This window comes from Scyliorhinus torazame, chromosome 3, assembly GCF_047496885.1.
Source record: "Scyliorhinus torazame isolate Kashiwa2021f chromosome 3, sScyTor2.1, whole genome shotgun sequence".
NCBI classification, from domain to species: domain Eukaryota; kingdom Metazoa; phylum Chordata; class Chondrichthyes; order Carcharhiniformes; family Scyliorhinidae; genus Scyliorhinus; species Scyliorhinus torazame.
The window spans coordinates 131001936-131025322 of NC_092709.1; the positions used below are offsets into that span (position 1 = coordinate 131001936).

Below are 23387 nucleotides of genomic sequence, written 5' to 3' on the forward strand. Positions count from 1 at the left end.
GGGTATAAACTCAATGTAGGGAAGAGTGAGCTCTTTGTGGTGCATTCAGGAGATCATGGAAGGGGGATAGACAAGCTACCGCTGAAGAGGGCGGAAAGAAGTTTTGGTACCTGGGGATCCAAGTAGCTAGGAGTTGGGGGGCCCTGCATAACTCAATTTGATGCGGTTGGTGGAGCAGACGGAGGAGGATTTTAAAAGATGGGACATGCTGCCACTCTCACTAGCGGGTAGGGTGCAGTCGGTCAAAATGACGGTCCTCCCGAGGTTTCTCTTTGCGTTCCAGTGCCTTCCCATTTTTATCCCCAAGGCCTTTTTCAAACAGGTAAGCAGGAGCATCATGGGATTTGTGTGGGCGAATAAGACCCCGAGGGTGAAGAGTGTGTTTCTGGAGAGTAGCAGGGACAGGGGGGCGGGGGGGGGCTGGCGCTGCCGAATTTGTGCGGCTATTATTGGGCAGCCAATGTGGCGATGATCTGTAAGTGGGTAATGGAGGGAGAGGGGGCGGCGTGGAAGAGGCTAGAGATGGAGTCCTGTGTGGGCACGAGCCGGAGGGCACTGGTGATGGCACCACTGCCCCTCTCGCCGACAAAGGTACACCATGAGTCCGGTGGTGGCGGCGACGCTGAAGATGTGGGGGCAGTGGAGGCGACACAGGGGCGAGGTGGGAGCCTCGGTTTGGTTCCCGACTCGGGATAATCATCGGTTCGTCCCGGGAAGGATGGATGGGGGGGGTTTCGGAGCTGGCATCGGGCAGGGATTAGAAGAATGGGGGACCTGTTCATCGATGGGACGTTTGCGAGCCTAGGGGAGCTGGAGGAGACGTTTGGGCTACCCCCGGGAAACGCTTTCAGGTACATGCAAGTGAGGGCGTTTGTGAGGCGGCAGGTGAGGGAATTCCCACTGCTTCCGGCAGGTGGGATTCAGGACAGGGTGGCTTCGGGTGTATGGGTTGGAGAAGGCAAGGTTTTGGCGATTTATCAGGAACTGCAGGAAGAGGAGGCGTCCTCGGTGGAGGAGTTAAAGAGCAAGTGGGAGGAGGAGCTTGGGGAGGAGATAGATGAGGGTCTGAGGGCTGATGCCCTGAGTAGGGTTAATTCTTCCTCCTCTTGCGCCAGGCTCAGCCTAATACAGTTCAAGGTTACTCACAGAGCGCATATGACAGGGGCGAGGTCGAGTAGGTTCTTTGGGGTGGAGGACAGATGTGGGAGGTGATCGGGGAGCCCGGCAAATCAGGTCCATATGTTCTGATCATGCCCGGCGCTGGATGGGTTTTGCGAGGACTATGTCCAAGGTGGTGAATGCCCGGGTCAAGCCGAATAGCATTATTTGGGGTATCGGACGAGCCGGGAGTGCAGGAGGCGAAAGAGGCCGGTACTCTGGCCTTGCGTCCCTGGTAGCCCGGCGGAGGCTTTTGCTACTATGGAAAGATGCAAAGCCCCCTAGTGTGGAAGCTTGGATCAATGACATGGCAGGGTTCATCAAGCTGGAGAGGATAAAGTTTGCCTTGCGAGGGTCTGTGCAAGGGTTCTCCAGGCGGTGGCAACCATTCCTAGACTATCTCGTGGAGCGTTAGGAGGAGGTCAGCAGCAACAGCAGCCCAAGGGCGGTTGGGGGGGGGGGGGGGGGGGGTTCCCCTATTTGTGTTTTTAAATGTTATATGGGGGGGGGTTATTGTATATGGGGGAAATCCAAGGTATAATTTCTGATTGTTGTGTTCTTGTTCCTTTCTGTTTGTTGGGGGATGGGGGGGGGGGGGGGTTGAAAATTTGAATAAATATGTGGGTTTTTTTTTTTTTTTTAAACTTTTGCCTACAACCAAGGCTGTGTAACTTCAGCAGTTTCCCCAAATGAAGGAAATATTGTAATAATTCTCCTTTCTCTCCCACCCTCCAACACAAGAATACCTTCAGTTAGAAGGGTGGAGGGCTAGCCTTTTCATTGAAAAATAATCTGCTTGCTGGAACAAGAGATGTTAACACATCAGCATCAACTGAAGCAGTTCAGAATCCAATTAGTCCAAACGAATGCTCTCAGCTGAATGCTGGGATACGCAGGTACAAAAAAACAAAATTGTAGTTGTTTAGTGTCTCATCATGCCTCTTCCAAATTTTGCCTCACGTTCACATGGGTCAGCAGAGATTGTGTCATAATTGGTGAGTGAATGCAGTTGGGGGGTTTTTAAATCAACTCTTGAGTTTTAAGCAATGTATTCAAACTGTATTTGAGTAAATGGTTTTCTATGATCACTCAAAAGCTTGAATGACCACGTATTCAATTCTCAATATATTGACCAGGTTTTACATGTCTAGTGCTTGCAAAAAGTTTCATTCATGCTCCTCGAGACAAGGAGGCGGCTGGTCCTTTCTGTAGCCGAATTTTAATTCCTACTTCCAGGTCAACTTTACAATAATTACAAAGCTTCCATAGCATGCAATAAGAAAAAGAGTCCATATCTATCAAAATACAGATTTGAAGGGAGTAAGCTACTTGCTAAAATTAGATAGACTACCAAATAATAATTTGCACAAGAAACAACTTGAGTAAATATGTGAGCTAATGGTTCAAACAAAGTTTTACAAAAAGGAATCAATATTTCGATTCCAAACAGAAATGTCCTAAGAACACAAATATGATCATGGCTAGGTCATTTAGTCATTTTTAAAATTCCTCTTCCTTTGAAAATGGACAGAGAGAAGTCTTACAACACCAGGTTAAAGTCCAACAGGTTTGTTTCGAATCACTAGCTTTCGAAGCACTGCTCCTTCCTCAGGTTAATGAAGAGGTAGGTTCCAGAAACATATTTATGGACAATGTCAAAGATGCAAGACGATAGTTTGAATGAGAGTCTTTGCAGGTAATTAATTCTTTACAGGTCCGGATGGAGCAACTGGAGAGAGGGATAATCACAGGTTAAAGAGATGTGAATTGTCTCCAGCCAGGACAGTTGGTAGGTAGGCGATTCTGCGTTGTCGCGCGTCCTGAAGGCCGCCTTGGAGAACGCTTACCTGAAGATCACAGGCTGAATGCTCTTGACTGCTGGTGTTCCCCGACTGGACGGGAACATTTCTGTCTGGCAATTGTCACGCAATGTCCGTTCATCCGTTGTCGCAGCGTCTGCATGGTCTCGCCAATGTACCACGCTTCGGGACATCCTTTCCTGCAGCGTATGAGGTAGACAACGTTGGCCGAGTCACACGTGTATGTCCCACGTACCTGGTGGGTGGTGTTCTCACATGTAATGGTGGTACCCATGTCAATGGGTACCCTCTCTCTGGATCTGTAAAGACCTGTTGGACTTTAACCTGATGTTGGAAGACTTTTTACTCTGCTCACCCCAGTCCAACTCCGGCATCTCCACATCTTTGAAAATGGAAATATTACAAACAGCATACATCTCTATAATTCTCCTCCCTAAAGCTCCAGTTGTGACACCACTGCAGTACTGAGTGCTACACTGTCATCAGAGCTACCATCTTACTGATGAGACATTAAACTGAGGCCCAATCTTCCTGCTTGGATGGATATGTAATAATTTCAAGAGGCGAGTTATTCCCTGGTATGCTGGCTAATATTATCCCTCCAAGTCAACATCACAGAAACAGATTCTGACCATTATTGCATTGGCATTTAAGGGAGCTTGCTGTGCATAAATTATACTGCTGTGGTTTTTACATTATAATTACACTCAAAAAATATTTTTATTAACCATACAATATTTTGGTATATTCTGTGCACACAAAAGGTGCTTATATAAATTGGAGCCTCTCTTATGTGAATAGTATTATAGGGCAAGAAAATTTCCCACCTCCTTATATTGATTTAAACATCTATCAGCAAGACAGCCACATGCATCACTCTAGATTGCGCTACAGGATGACATGGACTCCAATTTTACATGATATGATGTACTTCCCTTTTGATGTTCAAACTCACTTTGGATCTTTCATCACCCAAACACAAGAAAGAATTTCAGCTCCTTCCCTAAAGTTTCAGCAAGTCAGGGACTGAAAACATGCCAGTTTAAAGTTCTATATATCTATTAAAATACAAGCAGACAAGCATGTTGCAGTTATCCTTTTCCAGTTTCTGCTCAGACTGGGTTATGGCCCCAGTGGACAGCCAGCCTTTCATTACCTCACCCAACTGGCCATTCATCATTTGCTGAATTAAAGTACATTAGCCAGCTATTCATCCATGCTAAGAGCAAGTAACATCAGAACAAATTTTCATCTTAAATCTCATTCATACGAACACTTGGCTCAAATCCCACAGCATTTTTGCAGTGGCACAAGTTTAGTTCAGATGTGGCAGTGCAGTGCTTATTTGCATCTATAATGCAACTATGCCTCTACACCTTTAGTCTTCTATACACTAAAGGCATTCAGGGGTATGGGATAAGAGAAGTATAGAAGAAATATTTAATGGTGGAGATGGCTCGAGCAGTAGAATGGCCTACGCCCATGTTCTACTGCCTTAGTTTCTCACTGGTGGAGTTGATACTTAATTGAAAACGAGCTGACATGAAAGAAAACAGACCATTCTAAGTCACTAAATTTACAAAATTCAAAGAGATGAACTAAATAGAGAATATGAGACTTCATGGGAGCCATATTTTAGACACCTCAGCTTCAGATATAAAGCACAACTGTCCAGAGTATCATATTAAAATAAAAATGAAACATATTTAGCTCCCATCTTTGGGGTTTGGAATACCAGTATAATACATGAATAATGTCATGGGAGTGTCCCTTTAAGAAAGGTTTGTTTTACCACATGGCTTGCAGCACGTTTTCAGTGATGTCATTTGTGGGTGAAGCTGGGCTGTGGCTGTCAAGTGAGATGGGGCTTAGGGGTTTTCAGTTTCTTTGTTTGGACTGCAGAAGAGGCAGTGTTGGAAAGCACGGTGTTAAGTTGCAGGACGTTTTCCGTTTTATTTTAAAGCTGTTCCGATGAACTGAAAAGCACATTGGGTGTGGCAAACTGCCTTGGTAACCGTAAAGCTAAAGTTGCTTCCCTGAAGGAGTTTTGAATCTGCTGGTTGGAAACTGGACCAGAATCACCAGGCCCATTCAAGTGAGATTACAGTGCTGGGCCACTCACTTGAAAGGGTTTTTGGTTTTATTGGATTTTGTATTGAATTGGAACAGCTGAGGATTCGTTAAGAGTTATATACATAGATTACTGTGGCTGTTGTATTTTTTTCATGTTTATAATTGATAACAAATTCTTAAGTGTTTTATATATGTTTTTTTTAAATTTTTTTATTAAGGTTTTTTAACAACACAATGTTTCCCCTTACAAACAGTAACCCCACCCCCGTAACAAAATAACACAAAATCTCCCTGAGCAAGATGGTATATTTACATAGCTTTATACACTGGCTCTTGGCCGCACGTACCGTTTCCCCCCCCACCCTCCATGCTATCTCCCGCTCGTCCATCCCCTCAAACAATCTCTCATTTCCCTTCCCACCCTCCCCCCAGGGTTGCTGCTGCTGCTGATCGGCCTTTTTCTAACGCTCCGCGAGATAGTCTAGGAACGGTTGCCACCGCCTGTAAACCCCTGTGCAGACCCTCTCAAAGCAAACTTAATTCTCTCCAATTTTATGAACCCCGCCATGTCGTTAATCCAGGCCTTCAGGCTAGGGGGCTTCGCCTCCTTCCACAATGGCAAGACCCTTCGCCGGACTACTAGGGACGCAAAGGCTAGAATTCCGGCCTCTTTCGCCTCCTGCACTACTCCAAATATTGCTAGTCCCAAGTTTGGCTTAACCCGGACTTTCACCACCTGGGATATTACTCCCGCCACACCTCTCAAGAACGCCTCCAATGCCGGGCATGACCAAAACATATGGACATGGTTCGCCGGGCTCCCTGAACATCTTTCACATCTATCCTCTACCCCAAAGAACCTACTCAGCCTTGCCCTCGTCAAATGCGCTCTGTGAACCACCTTAAATTGTATCAGGCTGAGCCTGGCACATGAGGAGGAGGTATTAACCCTACCCAGGGCATCCGCCCATAGCCCTTCCTCAATCTCCTCCCCCAGCTCCTCCTCCCATTTACCTGTCAATTCTTCTACAAGCGCTTCCCCCTCTTCTTTCATCTCTTGGTATATTTCCGACACCTTGCCCTCCCCGACCCATGCCCCCGAGATCACACTATCCTGAACTTCTTGTGCCGGGAGCAACAGAAATTCCCTCACCTGTCGCCTCACAAAAGCCCTCACCTGCATATATCTAAATGCATTTCCCGGGGGTAACTCAAACTTCTCCTCCAGTGCCCCTAGGCTCGCAAATGTCCAGTCAATGAACAGGTCCCCCATTCTTCTTATCCCCGCCCGATGCCAGCCTTGTAACCCCCGTCCATCTTCCCCGGGACAAACCGGTGGTTACCCCTGATCGGGGACCACACCGATGCTCCCATTGCACCCCCGTGTCTTCTCCACTGGCCCCAGATCCTTAGTGTTGCCGCCACCACCGGGCTTGGTGTATTTTGTCAGCGAGAGCGGCAGCGGTGCCGTTGCCAACGCCCCCAGGCTCGTTCCTTTACAGGACGCCATCTCCATCCTCTTCCATGCCACCCCCTCTCCCTCCATGATCCACTTGCGGATCATCGCCACGTTAGCTGCCCAGTAGTAACTCTCTAGGTTTGGCAAAGCCAACCCTCCTTGGTCCCTGTTGCGTTCCAAGAACCCTCTCCTAACCCTCGGGGTCTTATTTGCCCACACATACCCCATAATACTCCTACCTACTCTCTTGAAAAAGCCCTTGGTGATCACGATGGGGAGGCACTGAAACACGAACAAAAACCTCGGAAGGACCACCATTTTGACCGACTGCACCCTACCCGCCAACGAGAGCGGGAGCATGTCCCATCTTTTAAAATCCTCCTCCATTTGCTCCACTACCCTCGTCAAATTCAGTTTATGTAGGGCACCCCAACTTCTGGCTATCTGGATCCCCAGATACCGAAAACTCCTCTCCGCCCTCCTCAGCGGCAGGTCCCCTATCCCTCTTTCTTGGTCCCCTCCCTGTAATACAAAAAGCTCACTCTTCTCTACATTAAGCTTGTAGCCCGAGAACTCGAGAACTCTCCTAACTCCTTCAGAGTCTGCATGACTTCCACCATCCCCTCCATCGGGTCCGCCACGTATAGCAGCAGGTCATCCGCATATAGCGATACCCGATGCTCCTCTCCCCCGCGGATTATCCCCCTCCATTTCTGAGACTCCCCAAGTGATATGGCCAAGGGTTCGATCGCCAATGCAAACAACAGGGGGGACAGGGGGCACCCCTGTCTCGTCCCTCGGTACAGCCAAAAGGACTCCGACCTCCGCCGGTTCGTCACTACGCTCGCCACCGGGGCGCTGTAAAGGAGCTTAACCCATCTAAGAAACCCTCCCCCGAACCCAAACCTGCACAATACCTCCCAGAGGTACTCCCACTCTACTCGGTCAGAGGCTTTTTCCGCATCCATAGCTGCCACTATCTCCGCCTCTCCCTCCTCCGAGGTCATCGTTATCACGTTTAAGAGCCGCCGCACATTGGTATTTAACTGCCTGCCCTTTACGAATCTCGTTTGGTCCTCGTGAATCACCCCCGGGACACAGTCCTCAATCCTAGTGGCCAGTACCTTCGCCAATAGCTTAGCATCCACAATGAGGAGCGAAATCGGCCTGTACAATCCACATTGCAGTGGACCTTTGTCTCGCTTTAGAATCAAGGAGATTGTCGCCTCCGACATTGTCTGGGGCAGGGTTCCCTCCTCTCTTGCCTCGTTGAAGGTCCTCATTAGTAGCGGGGCCAGCAGGTCCACATATTTTCTCTGGAATTCCACCGGGAACCCGCCCGGCCCCGGGGCCTTCCCCGCCTGCATGCTCCCCAAACCCTTACTCAACTCCTCCAACCCAATTGGTGCCCCCAAACCAACTGCCTCCTGCTCCTCCACCCTCGGGAACCCCAGCTGGTCCAGGAATCGCCTCATCCCCCCCCCTTCCCCCCTGGGGGCTGGGATCTGTACAGCTCTTCATAGAAGTCCTTGAATACCTTATTTATTTTTGTTGCACTCCGAACCGTGGCTCCCCTTCCATCTTTGATTCCCCTTATTTCCCTCGCTGCCGCCCTGTTACGGAGCTGGTGTGCCAGCATCCGACTAGCCTTTTCCCCGTACTCATAAGTCGCCCCTTGCGCCTTCCTCCACTGTGTCTCCGCCTTGCCAGTGGTCAGCAGGTCAAACTCCGTCTGGCGCCGTCGCCTTTCCCCAAGTAATCTTTCCTCCGGGTCCTCTGCGCATCTCCTGTCCACTCGCAAGATCTCCCCCACTAACCTCTCCCTTTCCATTCCCTCTATCTTCTCCCTATGAGCCCTGATGGAGATCAGCTCTCCCCGGATCACTGCCTTCAACACCTCCCATACCACCCCCACCTCCCCGTTGTCGTTGGCCTCCAAGTACCTTTCAATACACCCCCTCACCTTCCCACACACCACCTCGTCCACCAGCAGTCCCACATCCAGCCGCCACAGCGGGCGTTGGTCCCTCTAATCTCCCAGCTCCAGTTCCACCCAGTGCGGGGCATGGTCCGAAACGGCTATGGCCGAATACTCCGTCCCCTCCACTCTCGGGATGAGCGCCCTGCCCAGAACAAAGAAATCTATCCGGGAGTAAGCCTTCTGCACGTGGGAGAAAAAAGAGAATTCCCTGGCCTGCAGTCTTGCAAACCTCCATGGGTCCACTCCCCCCATCTGATCCATAAACACCCCTAAGTACCTTGGCCGCCGCCGGCCTCCTTCCCGTCCTTGATCTGGAGCGGTCCAGTGCTGGGTCCAGCACCGTATTGAAGTCCCCTCCCATTATCAGTCCTCCTACCTCCAGGTCCGGAATGCGCCCCAACATGCGCTTCATAAATCCCGCATCATCCCAGTTCGGGGCGTATACATTTACCAACACCACCCACGTCCCTTGCAACCTACCACTCACCATCACATATCTCCCTCCATTATCCGCTACGATAGTCTTGGCCTCAAATGACACATGCTTTCCCACCAGAATTCCCACCCCTCTATTTTTTGCGTCCAATCCAGAGTGAAATACCCGTCCTACCCATCCCTTTCTTAACCTGACCTGGTCCGCCACCTTCAGGTGTGCCTCTTGGAGCATTGCCACGTCTGCCTTCAGTCCCTTCAAGTGCGCGAACACTCGAGCCCGCTTCACCGGCCCATTCAGGCCCCTCACGTTCCACGTTATCAGCCGGATTGGAGGGACTCTCGCACCCCCCCCCCCCGACTAGCCATCTCCTTTTCTGGGCCAGTCCCTTGTCCGCGTCTCCCTCACTCTCCAGTCCCCCAGCCGGGGGACCCCCGTCCCAGCCATCTCTTCTGTCCCCCGTTCTCTTTCGGCCAGTGCAGCAGCAACCCTTTCCCCTCTTTTCCCCCCCTCCCCTTCCAGATCCCAGTCTAGCTTTTTTCCTCCTCCCATATCCTTCCCATAAGTCAGCTGACACCTGATGACCCTGGCTTCCCCCGCCATCCCATTAACCCCCCCGTGTGGGAATCTCCCAATCAATGTACATTCCTTTGTACCCCTTCCCGCCTTTTTTGCCGCGCGCGGGAAAGACAACCCCGCGCTTTCCAAAGCCTGCCCCGCCCTCCATGGCGCAGCTCCTGTCATGGCCTTGTCCCTCTCCCCCAGCCCATATAGCATTTTCTGCACGTGGTTGACCCCCTATGTACAACAACCATCATACTTCAACCCTCAAAACCCCCCTCCCACACAAACCCTCAATTAGAGTCCAATTTTTCAACTAGTATAAAGGTCCACGCCTCTTCGGGCGTTTCGAAGTAGTGGTGTTGGCCATTGTGTGTAACCCACAGTCGCGCTGGCTGCAACATTCCAAATTTCACTCCTTTCCGATGCAGCACCGCTTTGGCCCGGTTGAAATCCGCTCTCCGCTTAGCGACCTCCACGCTCCAGTACGGGTATATTCTGATCTCCGCATTGTCCCACTTGCTGCTCCATTCCTTCTTGGCCCATTTCAGGACCCTCTCTGTCCGTAAACCGGTGAAATCTCACCACCATCGCCCTTGGCGGCTCTTTTGCCTTGGGCTTCCTCGCTAGCACTCTGTGCGCCCCATCCAGCTCCAGCAATCCCGGGGGGGGGGGGGGGCCTCCGCACCCATCAGCGCCCGATCATTGTGCCCACATATGCCACGGCATCGGCCCCCTCCACTCCTTCTGGGAGACCCAGGATCCTCAAGTTGTTTCTCCTTGATATGGTCTCCAGGTCTTCGAGTCTTCCCGCCCACGTCTTGTGCAGCGCCTCGTGCCGCTCCACTCTCTCCCACAGGCCCACGAGCTCGTCGTCGTTCTCACTCACTTTTTCCTGGATCTCCTGGATCTTCACCTCTTGGGCTTTCTGGGTTGCTCCAAGTCTTTCAACCATTGCCAGTATAGGCGCCACCATCGCCTTACGCAGCTCCTCGAAGCAGCACTTGATGAACTCTTTCATCTCCTCTCTGTCAGTGGGCCCCGCCATTTTGTTTTTTTCTTCTTTCTTCTCCCGCTGCTCCAGGGCCGCTTTTTTCGCCGTTTCGCTGCAGGTCCGATCCATGCAGGTTAGTAGGGGACCTTTCTCCTTCCTTCCCCACGGGGTTTTTTTTTTTTTTTTTTATAAAAGTGCCGTTGGGGCTCCGTTAGCGGGCCCAAAAGTCCGTTTTCGCGGGAGCTGCTGAATCGCGCGGCTTAGCTCCGCATCGCCACAACCCGGAAGTCACGTTAAATACATTCTTATAATAAACTTTGTTTTGATAAAAGCACCTGATGAAGTCTGATGAATCACACCTGAAGTGAAGGCTCCTGTGTTCATCCTAGCCAAATTCAACATAAAAGTTATCTAAAGTTAATACACTTGAGTTTCGAAGTCCTGGCCCATAACAATAATTAGTCAGAATTTAGAGCCTGGGCGTCACTGGCCCAGATTTCATTGTGGAAATGATGGCGAAACTGTAATGTCCACCATCATTACTCTTCTCAAGCCCTAACGAAACAAGTGGTGTATACAGGGACAATTTTTTTTTTTTTTTTTTGAAAAGTGGAAAAGTTATAAGCACTGATTCTATGCTCCGCCAGAGGTTGCACTGCTGCAGCACTCCAGACTGCAACTGTGCTCCAGAAGCAAGATAATAGAGTGAGGAGCCTATTCGACCTCTTCAGCCTGCTTCGCCATTCAATTAGACCATGTGTGGTCTTCTACCTCCCAAATTACTCACATCACAGAATCATAAGAATCTCTACTGTGCAGGAGGCCATTCGACCCTTTGAGTCTGCACCAATCCTCCGAAAGATTACCCCACCTTGGCCCAATCCCCCACCCTATCCCCATAACCCCTCCAAGGAGCAATGTAGCAGTCAATCCACCTGACCTGCACATCTTTGGACTGTGGAGGAAACCGGAGCATCTGGAGAAAACCCACGCAGATACTGGAAGAATGTGCAAACTCCGCACAGACATCACCCAAAGTCAGAATTGAACCCAGACCCCTGGTGCTGTGAGGCAGCAATGCTAACCACTGTGCCAGCCCTTGATGTTTTTCCCAACGAGATGACTTTCCATCTTGGTCCTGAACATACTCACTGATTCAGCTTCCAGTCTTCTGGGGTAGAGAATTCCAAAGGTCTATTATCCACAGCCCTTTGGGTAGAGAATTCCAAAGGTTTACCATCCTAGGGGCGAAGATATTGTTCCTCATCTCAATCCTAAACGGCCTTCCTCTTATCCTGAAACTATCCTGATTCTAGAACATGCCCCCTCCCCCAGCCCGGGAAAACATTCTTCCCTTTTGAACCCTTTAAGAATTTTCTCAGTTCCAATGAGGTCACCTCAAAGAAAACATGCAAATCTGTGAAGCAAAATAAAGTCAAAAAATAAGATTGACTAAGACCTTCCTCTAACATTTAGTTTTACGTAAAAAGAACACCTTGTTGAATCAGGTGTAAATGTCATCAAGCTGGTAAGGAACCAATCATACCGAAGTATTTGCATATTACAGTTCACATTTTTTTTTTTTTATAAAAAGATTGTGACTGAATTAACAGAACAAAGAAACGTACAGCACAGGAACAGGCCCTTCGGCCCTCCAAGCCCGTGCCGACCATGCTGCCCGACTAAACTACAATCTTCTACACTTCCTGGGTCCATATCCCTCTATTCCCATCCTATTCATGTATTTGTCAAGATGCCCCTTAAATGTCCCTATCGTCCCTGCTTCCACCACATCCTCCGGTAGCGAGTTCCAGGCACCCACTACCATCCGCGTAAAAAATTTGCCTCGTACATCTTCTCTAAACCTTGGCCCTCGCACCTTAAACCGATGCCCCCTAGTAATTGACCCCTCTACCCTGGGGGAAAGCCTCTGACTATCCACTCTGTCTATGCCCCTCATAATTTTGTAGACCTCTATCAGGTCGCCCCTCAACCTCCCTCCTTCCAGTGATAACAAACCGAGTTTATTCAACCGTTCCTCATAGCTAATGCCCTCCATACCAGGCAACATTCTGGTAAATCTCTTCTGCACCCTCTCTAAAGCCTCCACATCCTTCTGGTAGTGTGGCGACCAGAATTGAACACTATACTCCAAGTGTGGCCTAACTAAGGTTCTATACAGCTGCAACATGACTTGCCAATTCTTATACTCAATGCCCCGGCCAATGAAGGCAAGCATGCCGTATGCCTTCTTGACTACCTTCTCCACCGGTGTTGCCCCTTTCAGTGACCTGTGGACCTGTACACCTAGATCTCTCTGACTTTCAATATTCTTGAGGGTTCTACCATTCACTGTATATTCCCTACCTGCATTAGACCTTGCAAAATGCATTACCTCACATTTGTCCGGATTAAACTCCATCTGCCATCTCTCCGTCCAAGTCTCCAAACAATCTAAATCCTGCTGTATCCTCGGACAGTCCTCATGACTATCCGCAATTCCACCAACCTTTGTGTCATCTCCAAACTTACTAATCAGACCAGTTACATTTTCCTCCAAATCAGTTATACATTTTCCTCCAAATCATTTATATATACACTACAAACAGCAACGGTCCCAGCACTGATTCCTGCAGAACACTAGTCACAGCCCTCCAATTAGAAAAGCATCCTTCCATTGCTACTCTGCCTTCTATGACCTAGCCAGTTCTGTATCCACCTTGCCAGCTCACCCCTAATCCCGTGTGACTTCACCTTTTGTACTAGTCTACCATGAGGGATCTTGTCAAAGGCCTTACTGAAGTCCATATAGACAACATCCACTGCCCTACCTGCATCAATCATCTTTGTGACCTCTTCGGAAAACTCTATCAAGTTAGTGAGGCACGACCTCCCCTTCACAAAACCATGCTGCCTCTCACTAATACGTCCATTTGCTTCCAAATGGGAGTACATCCTATCTCGAAGAATTCTCTCCAGTAATTTGCCTACCACTGACATAAGGCTCACCTGCCTGTAGTTCTCTGGATTATCCTTGCTACCCTTCTTAAACAGATGAACAATATTGACTATTCTCCAGTCCTCCGGGACATCACCTGAAGACAGTTAGGATCCAAAGATTTCTGTCAAGGCCTCAGCAATTTCCTCTCTAGCCTCCTTCAGTATTCTGGGGTAGATCCCATCAGGCCCTGGGGACTTATCTACCTTAATATTTTTCAAGATGCCCAACACCTCATCTTTTTGGATCTCAATGTGACCCAGGCGATCTACACACCCTTCTCCAGACTCAACATCTACCAATTCCTTCTCTTTGGTGAATACTGATGCAAAGTATTCATTTAGTACCTCGCCCATTTCCGCTGGTTCCACACATGGATGCCCTTGCCTATCCTTCAGAAACAGGGAGAAAATGCAAAATCCACACAGACGGTGATCCGGGGCCAGGACCGAACCCGGGTCCTCTATGCCGTGAGGCAGCAGTGCTAACCACTGCGCCACCCCCAAGGGAACGTTTACTAATCTTAAGAAAGAAGAGTTATGCTAATGAGATGAAGGTTTGACTGAATGGTCGTTTCTAAGCTCCATGTCCTTCACGACTGTGTGTAATCAACAGATGTCTTTCACATAGTACATTGTACAATTTGAATCGTCACCAACAAAACCACTTACACTTTACAGTTGGCTTCAACAAGTAGGGAAAACAAATCAGTCAAGAGGAATCAGAACCAGTCCTTCACGTTCAACTAGCCTACCAACAAAAATCAAAGGCCACAAATGGAAAATGGTCACTTGGGCAAGGATGTTGCCCATTGCATAATCCCATTTTGAAGCTCAGCAGCACCCAAGGTACGAGAGGAAAGTTGACAACAATAATGTAGGTTTGAACACACGATGGTCAGGCTTAGACGATTTCTACAAATGTTTCTGGATTTACCTGGTAACAGTTGGGTCCTTGCATGCAGCTGCCAGTCATACGTTCCTTAATAACTTAGGATGCATCCAATCCAGGCAACTTCTCTACTTTTGAATATTTGTTGTTTTTAAATTCTCTCTGGGCAGCACAGTAGCTTCACAGCTCCAGGGTCCCAGGTTCGATTCCCGGCTTGGGTCACTGTCTGTGCGGAGTCTGCACATCCTCCCAGTGTGTGCGTGGGTTTCCTCCGGGTGCTCCGGTTTTCCCCCACAGTCTAAAGATGTGCAGGTTAGGTGGATTGGCCATGATAAATTGCCCTTATGTCCAAAAAAGGGTAGGCGGGGTTACTGGGTTAGGTTGAAGGCGAGGGCTTAAGTGGGGTGCTCTTTCCAAGGACCGGTGCTGACTCGATGGGCCGAATGGCCTAATTCTGCACTGTAAATTCTATGATTCTATATGAAATCTGGTATCATGTTCAACTCTTCCTTGATTGCTTCATTAGAGCCAAATTCACTAGAGAAGGTAATGTGTCAAAATACTTAGTACCGCAACCATACCTTGTGTTTCCACAGATCTCTTTTTTGGACCATAATAGGTCCACCGTTCCTTTAACTTGCTTTTCACAATTTGCACATGTTTATTAAAGACTTTTGGCTTTCCCTTTCTTTTTTTTTTAAGTAAACATTTTATTGAAGTCTTTTTGGTATTATAACAACAAAATAAACAATATACATGAAACTATAAACATAGTGCAAAAGCCGTCTCCCTTCCTTACAGGTCCCACCTTTATTAACCCCCCCCCCCACTTCTGCTGCTGATTAATTTTCCGCAAAGAAGTCGACGAACGGTTGCCATCTCCGGGTGAACCCTAACAGTGACCCTCTCAAGGCGAACTTGATTTTCTCAAAACAGAGACAGCTAGCCATGTCCGATAGCCAGGTCTCCGACTTCGGGTGCTTTGAATCCCTCCAAGCTAAAAGTATCCGTCTCCGGGCTACCAGGGAGGCAAAGGCCAGAACGTCTGCCTCTTTCTCCTCCTGGATTCCCGGGTCTTCCGACACCCTGAAAATCGCCACCTCTGGACTCAGCGCCACCCTCGTTTTTAACACCGTGGACATGACATCTGCAAACCCCTGCCAAAATCCCCTAAGCTTCTGACATGTGGACATGGTTCGCTGGTCCTCCCACACATTTTGCACACCTGTCTTCCACCCCAAAGAATCTGCTCATCCAGGCCATTATCATGTGAGCCCAATGAACGACCTTGAATTGTATCAGGCTGAGCCTGGCACATGTTGCGGACGCGTTGACTCTACTCAACCCACACACCATCCTCTACCTCTCCTCCCACTTGCGCTTCAGTTCCTCAGTCCGCGTCTCCTCCGACCCCATAAGTTCCTTGTAAATGTCAGAGACGCTCCCTTCTCCTACCCACCCTCTGGAAACTACCCTGACCCGAATCCCTCTAAGCGGTAGGAGCGGGAATCATTGATTATCATAGAATTTACAGTGCAGAAGGAGGCCATTCGTCCCATCAAGTCTGCATTGGCTCTTGGAAAGAGCACCCGACCCAAGGTTAATACCTCCACCCTATCCCCATAACCCAGTAACCCCACCCAACACGAAGGGCAATTTTGGACACCAAGGGCAATTTATCATGGCCAATCCACCTAACCTGCACATCTTTGGACTGTGGGAGGAAACCGGAGCACCCGGAGGAAACCCACGCACACACGGGGAGGATGTGCAGACTCCGTACAGTGACCCAAGCCGAAATCAAACCTGGGACCCTGGAGCTGTGAAGCAATTGTGCTATCCACAATGCTACCGTGCTGCTCCTGAAGAAGGTTGACACCTGAAGAAGGGAAGGTTGACACCTGTCTACGTAGGAACGCATGCACCTGCATATACCGGAATTAGTTTCCCCTCGCCAACCCAAACCTCTCCTCCAGCGCCCTCTTACTCGGAAAGCTCCCCTCTATAAACATATCCCCCATCCTCTCAATCCCTGCTCTCCGCCATATCCGGAATCTCCACACCCCGGGGCAAACCAGTGATTATTACAGATTCGGGAATAGACCGATGCTCCCTCTGCTCCCACATGTCACCTCCATTGCCCCCAGACTCTCAGGACCACCACCACCACGGGGCTGGTGGAGTACCGTGCCGGCAGGAACGGCAGAGGCGCAGTTACCAACACCCCCAGACTGGTGCCCTTGCATGAAGCTGCCTCCATATGCTCCCATGCAGAGACCCCTCACCCACACCCACTTCCTGATCATGGCTATATCCGCCACCCAGTAATAGTTACTCAAACTTGGCAGCGCCAGCCCGCCCTCTCCCTGACTCCGCTCAAGCATTACCGTCCTTACTCGCGAGGTCTTGCCCGCCCAAACAAAGCCAAAGATCACTGTTGACCCGTTTAAAAAAGGACGGCGGAATAAAGATGGGGAGACATTGAAACACGAACAGGAGCTCGGGAGGACCGTCATCTTCACCGTCTGCACCCTCCCAGCCAGTGACAACAGAAGCGCATCCCAACTCCGAAAATCGTCCTTCATTTGGTCGACTAGTGGGGCCAGATTTAATTTATGCAGCCAGTCCCCTTCCCACGCCACTTGCATGCCTCGGTACCGAAGCTTCCCCCTGCTAATCCAAACGACAGCTCCCCCAATCGCCTCTCCTGTCCCCTCGCCTGGACCGCAAACATCTCACTTTTCCCCATATTTAGCTTATACCCCGAAAACCAGCCAAATTCCCCTAGAATTCTCATGATTTCTTCCATCCCCTCTATTGGGTGCGATACACACAGAAGCAGGTCGTCTGCATAGAGCGAGACTGTGCTCTCCCCCCCACCCCCCCCTCCTCCCTCCATAGGTAGCGCGAACAACAGTCGGGAGATGGGGCATCCCAGTCTTGTACCCCGGTGGTCTAAAATAGTTCGATGTTGTCCTATTCGTCCGTCCGCACAGGAAAGCCCAGCCCAAATCCGAACCGTCCCAACACCTCCCACAGATAATCCCATTCTACACGATCAAATGCATCCATTGTGATCACGACCTCCACCTTCCGGGGGCATCATGACCACGTTTAACAACCTTCTTACATTGGCCACCAACTGCCTACCCTTAACAAACCCTGTCTGGTCCTCCCCAATAACATCCGGAACACAATCCTCAATCCTGGAGGCCAAAATTTTGGCCAGCAATTTAGCATCCACATTCAACAGGGATATCGGCCTGTAGGACCCACACAGCTCCGGGTTCTTGTCCCGCTTCAGAATCAGCGGAATCGTGGCCTGTGACGTCATCGGGGGTAGCACCCCTCTTCCCTTGCCTCATTGAACATCCTCATCAACACCAGCCCTAATATCCCAGAGAACTTTTTATAAAACTCCATTGGGTACCCGTCCGGCCCCGGGGCTTTACCCGACTGCATGGCCTTCAGACCCTCCACTATCTATTCCAACCCAATCGGGGCCCACAGCCCTTCTACCAGCACCCCATCCACCTTTGGGAAATTCAGCCCGTCCAATAAGTGCTTCATCCCCTCCGGCACCGTAGGGGATTCCGACCTGTACAGCCTACTGTAGAAATCCCTAAACACCTTATTCACCCCTGCTGAATCTCCAACCAGGTTCCCATCTCCGTCCTTTACTTTCCCCATCTCCCTCCCTGCCTCCCTCTCCGAGCTGCTGTGCAAGCATTCTGCTGGCCTTCTCTCCATGCTCATAGCTCGCCCCCCTCGCCTTTCTCAGCTGCTCCACCGCCCTTCCTGTGGTTAACAAGCCGAACTCTGCCTGAAGCCTCCACCGTTCCCTTAAAAGCGCTGCCTCCGCACACCTATCGATCTGTAGTATCTCCTTTACCAATCGGTCAGTCTCTGCCCTGTCCGCCTTCTCCCCATGGGCCCGTATCGAGATCAGCTCCCCTCTGACCACCGCCTTCAGTGCTTACCAGACCACCGCTGCTGAAATTTCCCGTGTCGTTGACCTGCAGGTAGTTCTGAATACATTTCCTCAGCCGCTCGCACACCCCTTCGTCAGCCAAAAGTCGCACATCTAACCTCCAGTGCAGGCGCTGGTTACGGTCTTTACTAACCTGTAGGTCAACCCAGTGTGGAGCATGGTCTGAGATTGTGATCGCCGAGTACCCAGTGTCCACCACCCCTGCCAGTAAGGCCCTGCTCAAACTAAAGAAATCAATCAGTGAGTACACTTTATGCACGTGAGAGTAGGAGAACTCCTTCACCCTTGGCTGCCCAAATCTCCATGGATCCACCCCACCCATCTGCTCCATGAACCCTTTTAGTTCCTTTGCCATTGCTGGCACCCTGCCCGTTTTCGAGCTTGACCGGTCCAAGCCAGGGTCAATAACTGTGTTGAAGTCCCCTCCCATGACCAACCTGTGCGAGTCCAGGGCCGGTATCTTCCCCAGCATCCTCTTTTATAAACTCCACATCATCCCAATTTGGCGCATACACATTTACTAATACCACCTGCACCCCCTCCAGTTTCCCACTGACCATAATGTACCGACCTCCCACATCCAAGACTATTCTACGCGCCTCAAACACGAACCCGCTTATTGATCAGGATCGCGACCCCTCTCATCTGAGTCTAGTCCCGAATGAAAGACCTGACTGACCCAGCCTTTCCTCAATCTTATCTGGTCAGTTACTCTAAGGTGCGTCGCCTGCAACATTACCTCGTCCACCTTCAGTCCTCCAAGATGCGCGAACACTTGTGCCCCCTTGACCAGCCCATTTAACCCTCGAACATTCCAGGTGATCAGCCTAGTTGGGGGGCTCCTCCCCCACCCCGCCGATCAGCCATCCCCTTTTTTAGGTTCGCCTCCAGCCCGTGCTCCGTGTCTCCACCGGTCCATCCCCAGGCAACCCCCGCCCCCAACCTCCTCTCTGTCCCTTAGCCCAAGTCCCTCCCTTGTCAGCAGAACATTCCTCCTCCCCCCCCCCCCCCCGCTCATACAAACATACTCCAACAGCAAACATTCCCCACACAATTGCCCGACAGAAAAACACCAAGATCTAAACAAGCACACTTCCATACCCCAACAGTGCAAATGAAAACCTTAACTCACTCAACCTCTGGTCCCAAATCAATGCAAAAGGCATTACAAACAGCTTCCACAAAAACAAGATTTTTTTTTTTTAAGAACAGAAAAAAAAACAAGAACATTGCAGCAAAGTTTAAAAGTTCTCAGTCCACCACCAGTCCTTTCCTTTTCACGAAGTCCAGCACGTCCTCAGGCTACTCGAAAGTGCTGTTCCTCGTGTGTGACCCAGACACGGGCCGGATACAACAGTCCGAACTTCACCTTTTTCTTAAAAAGGATCGACCTAATCTGGTTGAAGCCTGCTCTTCTCCTTGCCACCTCCACACTCGGGTAAACCCGCAGAATACTGTTGTCCCACTTACAGCTCAGTGTCTGCTTGGCCCGCTGTAGAATGCGCTCCTTATCCAAGTACCTGTGGAATCTCACCACCATTGCCCTTGGGGGGGGGGGGGGTCTCCCATTTGTGGCTTCCTCGCGAGTGCTCTGTGAGCCCTGTCCACCTCCAAGGGCCGGGAGAATGCCCCAACCCCCAGCAGCTTCTCAAACATGTCTGAAATGTATGCCCCAGCGACCGCTCCTTCAGGAGCCCAACAATTCTCAAGTTCTGCCGGCAGGACCTATTCTCGGTCTTCCACCTTCTCCAGGAGCTTCTTCTGCTGGTCTCTCAGCATCCCCACCTCCAACTCCACCGCAGTTTGATGTTCCTCCTGCTCAGCCAGTGCCTTCTCTACCTTCTGGATCTCCCGATCTTGGGCATCCAATTTAAGCTCCAGCCGCTCAATTGACTGTTTTATCGGGTCCAAGCAGTCCTGTTTCTGCTTAGCAAAGCCTTCCCGAATAACTTACATCAGCTGCTCCGTTGACCGCTGGGTCGACAAACCAGAGGTCCAGTCCTCCGCCATGCTGTCTCCTGCTGCAGCTTCAGCCCAAGCCTTCTCGGTCTTTCTATTTCTGCCTTTACAAGCACTTCTAGTCCTTCTCTCCATGCACCGATGTGGGAATTCAGTACACAATTGACTCGGTCATCAGTTTTGCAATTCAAGTCCGGTATAAAATTGGGGTAAAAGGTCCAAAGGTCCGACCAGAGCGGGAGCCGCCGAATGTGCGACTTACTCCTTCATAGCCGCCACCGGAAGTGCGCTTTCCTTTACCTATATACATTCGTACACTCTCTTACTTGGCTCATTTGATTACAAGTGGAGTATCCCTTATTCAAAATGCTCAGGGCCAAGAGTGTCATAGATTCTGAAATACCAAGCTGCAAAGATCCTTGAACGCTGCCTGGAGTCGCAGGTCGGTGCGGTGTCTGACGGGGGATGCGTGGCTTCCCTCCCAACAGGGAATCAGGTAACAGTTTTAAAACTTTTTCAATGCAACAAACTTGTGTCATCAATTGGAACAATACACACACACACATGTTTGTTCGGCCACAGGAACAGGACACAGTCCTAGGGGCAGCCAACACAGTGAGGACTTCAAGCTTTTCGGGCTTGCGAATAGAACATAGTGTAGAAGGAGGCCATTTGGCCCATCAAGTCTGCACCAACTCACTTAAGCCCTCACTTCCACCCTATCCCCATAACCTTTTTTTTTGGACACCAAGGGCAATTTAGCATGGCCAATCCACCTAACCTGCACGTCTTTGGACTGTGGGAGGAAACCGGAGCACCCGTAGGAAACCCACGCAGACAAGGGGGGAACATGCAGATTCCACACAGTGACCCAGTGGGGAATTGAACCTGGGACCCTGGCGCTGTGAAACCACAGTGCTAGCCACTTGTGCTACCGTACCGAGTAAGGGATACTCAACCCGTATTTAGATTCTCTTCTGTACTTTACATATTCAAATGGATTCTTTGACCTTACATTTGTTGCAAGTCTCCATTTTGTGTACAATTTCAATCTCCATACCTTTAGTCATCCAAGACATTCCAGCTTGGATGCCCTTTCGCATATAAAGAATTACTGCTTTGAAGGCTTGCGGCTCTCGAGTAATTGTTTTGCCCATTAATTTTTGATTTCAATCCACTTACATCAGATTCCTTTTAAATTTTATAAAATAGCCGTCCCCCGGTAAAGTATTTTAAATTCTGTAAAATAGCCAACCCCCGGTAAAGTATTTTTATGCTCGATTGTTTCTGGTCATTTCCCATAAGTAACTAAAACTTCATATTATAATCACTATTCCACAAATACTTCCCCATTGAAATATGTTCCTGTTCATTCCCTAGCCATTTCACCAATTCCTCCCCTTCTTTTCTCTTTATACTGGTACTTTTTTAGTCTATATTTTGACAACTGAAGTCCCTCATAGCAGTTCTTGTATGTTTTTGCACTTAGTCTTCAAATTTGCTCCTTTATCTCCTTCGCACTATTTGCTAACTTAGCGTCTCTTTAATGTTTCATCCTAGTGTTCATTATCTGCCAAATTGGTTTAAATCTTTACCCACTGCCGTACTCGAGCTCAATGCAAAGACATTGTTCCCACTTGAAGTTGCAACCCATCCATTTTGAACAAGTTCCAATACCCAATCTGAAGTTCTGCCTTTTGCACCATTTCTCCAGTCACATACTCATTTTCACAGTAACTTTAGAGTGTTAATGTAAGCCTATTTGTGACAATAAATATTATCCGTCCCATCATATTTTTATTTTCACTTGTGTGGCATTCAGAATCTAGAGAACTGCTTCCAAGTTCCCACTCAGTAATTTCCTCAGAAAACCTCTGCTGAACATCTTCATTTGCAGTTACCTTATATTTAATCTCCCTTGTTCTGGTCGCACCAACAACTAGAAGCCTCCTCTCTACAGGAATCCTATCAAACACTTCCATATATTTTAAAAAGATCACAATCAAGTTTCTACAGAAAAGCGATCCTGCCCGTTTGATCCTTTCGATACATACACCTCTCAGTTCTGGTATCATACTTGTGAAAAGATATTTTTCACCTCGGGCAGTTTTTTTTTTCTTTTTTAAATTCATTTACGGGATGTGGGCCTCGCCGATTAGGCCAGCATTTATTGCCCATCCCTAGTTGCCCTTCAGAAGATGGTAGCGAGTGGCCTTCTTGAACCGCTGCAGTCCTCTGGGTGTAGCTACACCCATTGTGCTTTTAGGGAGGGAGTTCCCAGATGTTGCCCCAGCAACAATGAAGGAACAGCAATATATTTCCAAGTCAGGGTGGTGAGTGACTTGAAGGGGAACCTCCAGGTGGTCGGGCTTCTTGAGTGTTGTTGGAGCTGCACTCATCCAGCCAAGTGGAGAGCATTCCATTACGCTCCTGACTTGTGTCTTGTAGATGATGGACAGGCTTTGAGGGGTCGGGAGGTGAATTCCTTGCCTTTGACCTGCCCTGGTAGCCACAGTATTCATGTGGCTAGTCCAGTTCAGTTTCTGATCAATGGTAACCCCCTAGGAGGTTGATTGTGGGGGATTCAGCGATGGTAATGCTCTTGAATGTCATGGGGCGATGATTAGATCCAGTCTTGTAGGAGATGGACATTATGAAACAGGCAAGTGTGAGGTCATCCATTTTTAAACAATAGATGGACAGATTCAAGTATTATTTAAATAGAGAAAGCCAAAAGAGATTTAAAGGTCCCCGAACACACGTCACTAAGATATAGTCGCAAGATAGAAAATTCATAAAAGGTTAATGGAATGTTCGTCTATATAATGAGAGAGCTGGAATGCAGGGGAGGAGGTTTTGCTACAACTATACGAAGCATTGGCGAGATCAAACTTGGAGCACCAAGGACAGTGCTGGACACTGCAATTTTGAAAGCATACATTGCTTTGGAACTGGCTTTGGAAGCGGCTCACCAGAATATTTGGAACTGGCTTTGGAAGCATTCCCCAGAACGTTAAAAGGGCTCCAAGGGCTAATTTATATGGGGAGATTACATAAACCATGCTTACT

At 49.3% G+C, this 23387-nt stretch overlaps 1 protein-coding gene across 3 annotated transcripts in view; it reads right to left on the reverse strand.

The window, feature by feature from the left end:
• cnot6l (CCR4-NOT transcription complex, subunit 6-like) overlaps window positions 1-23387 on the reverse strand; it is a 187502-nt gene that overhangs the window by 151830 nt on the left and 12285 nt on the right. The window contains exon 1 of one of the 3 annotated variants that reach the window (XM_072496210.1): window positions 3006-3026. The exons of the other annotated variants lie outside the window; for them this stretch is intronic. The gene's annotated coding sequence lies outside the window, so the exon portion shown is untranslated. Of the gene's footprint in view, window positions 1-3005; window positions 3027-23387 lie in introns of those variants that run through there. 3 annotated transcript variants of the gene reach the window in all.